The sequence below is a fragment of the Mesitornis unicolor genome, unplaced genomic scaffold, assembly GCF_000695765.1.
Source record: "Mesitornis unicolor isolate BGI_N332 unplaced genomic scaffold, ASM69576v1 scaffold137, whole genome shotgun sequence".
Classification (NCBI taxonomy): domain Eukaryota; kingdom Metazoa; phylum Chordata; class Aves; order Mesitornithiformes; family Mesitornithidae; genus Mesitornis; species Mesitornis unicolor.
The window spans coordinates 23,201-28,623 of record NW_010198369.1 but is presented as its reverse complement, the minus strand read 5'-3'; the positions used below and the strand labels follow the sequence as shown (position 1 = coordinate 28,623).

Here is a 5,423-nt window from a genome sequence, read left to right as displayed (position 1 = left end):
CTGTGAAATCCAAATGAACAAGACTAAAAAACCCAAAAAACCAGGCAGTTCTAGGCAGACAAGCAGACCTGACCTTTCCTTGGTTCTTTTTATGCTATACAGACACGATTCTTTTAAAGTCAGGCAGGAAAACAGAAAAAACACACAAACAAAACCAAACCAGCAGACCACCAATCTCGGCAATCTTCGACATATCCATAATTTCTACTTCATTTTTAGCTAATGGTGGAAATTAGTCTTTGGATAGTTGATAAAAATCAACCTGTCTCTGCTGGGTTAGTACCATGATCTGTGGCCCAGCAACTACTTCTAGTGCAATTGATTTTCCTTTTTGGCAACCAATAGGCCAGTCAATAATAATGTTGTTTGTGAAGGATTGAGTCATGAGGGAGATGAACCCTCCCTGCCATTTATTATGTTTGTATTGTCTTCATTTGAAAAGATTTTCTTCTCCTTTTTTCCCCAACGAGGATGTGAATGAAGGCATTACGAGGGGATGGCTACCCCGTGTCCCTGTCTCCAAAAGCCCACTGCCGCCCAAGCGTGCAGAGAGGAGGGAAGCAGGTATCTGCTAGAGGTGTGTGGCAGGGGACTGGGGAGAAGGACAAGCTGGGGAGCCAACCACGCTCCTCTTGCTACGCTAGGTATCTTTTAGGAAAAAAAACCAACTCACACAAACAGGGAAATAAAATCCAGCCGACGCAAAATTACACGCTGACAAGAGTGACTTCAGACAGCTGTGCAGCCTTGCGTGAAGTGGTGCAAAATACACATACAACACTGGCACCAAAGGGCAACCAACTCCCAGCAGACAGGATAGACACCAGATGCTTTTCACTGAAATTACTGGTGTTTATGAATGAATAATATAAAATCCACATATACTAGCAACAGATTTCCTAACCCGACGATTTTCAACTTTGGTTCTCAAGTTTCCTTCTCAAATCCCTGAGGCTCCCTCCACGAGTGACTATTGAGAACGTGCTGACAAGCAGTTTAAAGTCAGTACAGTGACCTGCACCTTCACTAGGAAAGCGAAAGGTCAGCAAATAAAAACTGAAGAGCAGTTATAGCTTTCTTCATCCTTGTAGTCATAATTACAGTACAATTTAATTACAATAACAAAGAAAAAATAATAAATTAAATAATTACACATTATTACCATAACACTGATAAGCTGATTAATAGAACTGCACAATGATGTAGTTTAAGAAAAAATCATAAAATAAGATTTGGATGCAACTTTAACTCAGCTGCTCTACCACAGAGATAGGTACAGAGCCCTTAATTATCCTGTGTGTCAAGTGATAACGGTTCCACTCACAAATAACAATATTTAGTTGAAGGACTTGTTTGCATGGCCAGACAGGCCTGAAAAGCCGTTTCAGAGCAAGCTGCTCTGTGGCAGCCGCTCCAGGTTCGTTCCCAAGGGCACATCCTGAATGCACAGGTTTTTATTTCGGAGTAAAGAGTACCCACAGATGGAACGAAGTGCAGTCACAGCAAGTCCAGTAGGGGAGTATATGGTCTACTGCTTTATATTGCAAATAAGTGCTGCTATTTGTCCTTCTCTCTCTCATTGGACAACTACCATACGTCAACGCCCTTCACCTTTCCTAAAACAGCACTAGTAGTTTGTGAACCTGCACTGCTCCCTGCGTAGCATAAGCAATCACGTGGGGCCTTTGCACCAGAGCACAAAATCCTCCTTTTCAAGCCACCTTCTCTGCCTTACTCTCACAGGATGAGTTGACCAGAGCTAGACCCTGCCCCAAGAGCACTCTGACACCTAAGTAACACTGAAGCAGTGCACTGCCCCTAAACCTCCCCCTAAGCACACTAAAGGAGCTCCTCTGCAAGCTGGTAGAGCAGCAGCCCACACACAGGAGTGGAGCCGAGTTCTGCTGTCTCCTCCATGCTGGCACTGCACCATCAGACGCAACTGAGGACAAATAAATCCTCCCACCAGGCCAGTTTGCTGCTCCTGGCATGGGGAACACTGAGGATGCCACGGCGCAGCCGCAGGGGAGCGCGAAGCTGGGGTGCAATTCTGCAGGGCTGGCAGTCAGTGCCTCCCCTGGCCACAGAAAGCCTCCTTTCCAAGGTCCAAGAAAACACTGCAAGGAAAACCCTCCCCCTGGAAGAAAAAAGAAGGTTGTCCTTTGTTGCTCATCCCCTGCAAGGAAAACTTATGTTTTTATACATTTTAAAGCCAGAAGTGGATATTATAATCACATTGCTGAGCTCCTTCATAACTGCTACTTTACCGATATACTCCCCTTTTTTTCACTTCATCACCCAAAAGTCTCTATTTTGGGCAAACAGTCCCAGTGGATGGAGGCTGAGCCCCAAGCTCTGGGTATTTCCAGCAGAACTCCAAACTACCACACCACCACCCACTTTGAAATGGCCTCTGGCTCTGAAGATTTAGGTAATTCAATTACATAAGTGCCCCTTTTCAACAAAGTGGAGAAGCCTGTTGCCTTTCTGCATCCCCTTGCCCATGGCAATCGCTTACCGCCTCTTTTCAAATGTGCTATTAGAGCTAATTACGAACAATCAGAGAACTCAGTGACTGCAGCTTTTCAGAGTCATTAGCGAACACCCTTTTGAAAAAGCAGTACCACAGTTTAAAACAAAAAGCACAGGGGCTGGACCACTGCAGTCCAGGAGCGAGTGGTTATTCCCAGAATTAAAGCCCTTTCGAACACGCTGCAGGAATAAGCAGAGCCAGGTGACCTCTCATTCTGCTCTCAAGCTGTTTAACAACAAAGAGCAATAGCTCAACACTCGATCCATAGCCTGCAAGTGCTTCAACAATACATAGTACAAAGATAACTAAAATAAGGCAGCAAAAAGTGAGTAAGGCACATCCACAGGTACGGTGAACTGGCATGACTTGCTCCAGGTCACCTAGCAGAGCATCACCGTCACCGGCTGCTTAGGGCAGCTAAATCCTTTAGCACGCTCTGAGAGAGCCAAGATGGAAAAGCATTTATTAAAAAGGTAATGGAAGAGAGCATAAATCTGTCATGCTGTTTGACTAACTTTTTAGAAGCATACTAAAACATAGGCAATTTAAAAAAAAATTGGTCTATAACATTCCTCTCCTTCACTACCTGCTCGTAACCCTCATAAGCCCTAATTTATTCTTCATCTCTTATGCTGCCTGCATGCAGGTACTGCTGCAAAACTGAACAAGACAGAAAAACACCTGAAGGTCTGAACAGTGGGTGGAAAACACAGGGGCTGCCTACACACCGGGCTCTGGCAGAGGTGCTGCATGCAGCCTGCGAAGGAAACCTCACCAAGAGCGCACAGCTCTCAAGTAACAGCACCGCTGATTCAAGTCACCAGAGGTTCCCTTACACTTAACCCACTGTTCTTTATAGCCTACACATTAACTGATAGTGCATTTAGTAATGTACAATAGCAGGTGCTGCAGTGTTTATGGCCTGTTAGGAAGCCAGAGTTTTTCCCTCTCCCTTTTTCTTCTGGTTGCTCTTAAAATTCCTTCTGCTTTTGCTTTGGATGTGAGATTTCTTACAGGGTAAAGGTCAAAATAAAAAAAAAAAAAAAGAGAGGAATAAACATTAGGTCACAAAGTCCTGAAATGTTATTGCAATTTATACGTGGCTGAGAATAAAAATGTGTCTGCCTTCTCTGGGAACACACCTACGTGTGAACAGAGACCTTTATAAAAAATTCTCCTTTATTACCTTGGTGGGGGGAAAAAAATATCAAAGATTGATTTTCTTTTTATGGCTATTATTAACCTTTTGTTACTGGCCAAAAATAATCTGGTTAGAAAATGTGCAATACATCAAAAAGAAAAAAGGGGAAGAAGAATTTAACAGAAAATTAATGCTCAGGGAAAAAATAAGATGAGTCTCCCTTTAGTCTTTCCTTCCAAGAGTCAGACTTTACCTCCAAAGAAATGAGACAAGCATCAAAGAGAAGTGACTTTTCAGACTGCTGCGGTGGTACAGCATCCCAGACAGAACCATATCGCTGGCTGCTAGGGCAAAGGGAATGGGCAGGTGTCTGACCCGACTCCTTCCCCATTTCAAGGCAAAGCTGTTCCCATACGTATCTGATACATCACTCACCAGCTCTGACTGAAAGATGATGGTCTCGTCTGACAGCAGGGCATGCAAAGCCCCCCATTTGTACTGGCTCCACTGCCCCTCTTCTACGTGAGGAAAATCTCCTATAAAAACCCATTACTGAAACCCCGAGGTCTAAGCATGAAGATATGGGTCTCAGCAGCTACTGCAGAGCCACGCTTCCTAATACCCATCCCACCCACAATTCTGCCCAGGCAAGGGCAAGGAAGACAATTTTACAATGACTCCATGTGCATGTAAATACCAACAAAGCTCTCTGTAGCCTGTGAACGCTGCAGGTCTGCAGAGAAGCTTGCAGGCTGCAACTGTGCTCCGGGTCCACCTCTTACAAACTCCCAAAGCATCTATTGCAAGGCTGCTTAAGATCTCACTGGTAAGAGCTAGCAAATTTGTCAGCAGGGGTGTTATCTATGTCCAAACTGGGCAGGAGAACAAAGACAGCAAGTGCCATGCTGGTAGAGAGCAGTCAATCATAATTTGACAGAAATACATTGGACTATTATTTCTGAACACCATCGCATGTACACAGGTCAGCCCTTAATTACAACAAGATGACAGAACGAGGAGGCTTGACTCATGAGCAGAGGCAGGCTCAAGCTGACTGGAACAAACCACTTGCCAAGCAGTCGCTGAACCAGTGCAGTTCACAGCCTGATCTACCTAAGGTACCCTAAAACTGCTGCTAATTCAGCTCAGACACACAGGCTAAAACCCATAGTGGCTAAAAAGCTGTGTTATGTTCAGTTAAGTCAAACTGTGCTAGAAATGCTGGCCCCCAATGGGGTGAGGTGGGTGTGCTGGGACGGATGTGGCACAAGCTGTTTGACTTCTTCCTCAGTCGGCACTGAGATCCTACTGTAGCTGTCATGTGCCCACCACGCCGTGACCTGAAGCAACACCTATCCCTGCAGGGTGCTCTGCCCACAGCAGGCACGTGTTGGATTCTCTTCCTGTAGTCCACAAAGTTCTGCTGAGAATGTAGTGTTACAAAAAAACACATCGGAGAATGCACTTCAGGAAGCTACCAAACACCTTGTACGCAGGCTGAGATCCTACTGTAGCTGTCATGTGCCCACCACGCCGTGACCTGAAGCAACACCTATCCCTGCAGGGTGCTCTGCCCACAGCAGGCACGTGTTGGATTCTCTTCCTGTAGTCCACAAAGTTCTGCTGAGAATGTAGTGTTACAAAAAAACACATCGGAGAATGCACTTCAGGAAGCTACCAAACACCTTGTACGCAGGAAAATCCCTCCTGACATCAGTACCATGAGTCACGTTGGAAGCCACACTAAGG

The 5,423-nt window shown here is 45.2% G+C and overlaps 1 protein-coding gene across 1 annotated transcript in view; it reads right to left on the bottom strand.

Moving 5' to 3' along the window:
- Nucleotides 1–5,423, bottom strand: part of ACBD6 (acyl-CoA binding domain containing 6) — a gene marked incomplete at its 5' end in the record, with an annotated part of 62,873 nt that overhangs the window by 38,190 nt on the left and 19,260 nt on the right. The window lies entirely within an intron of this gene.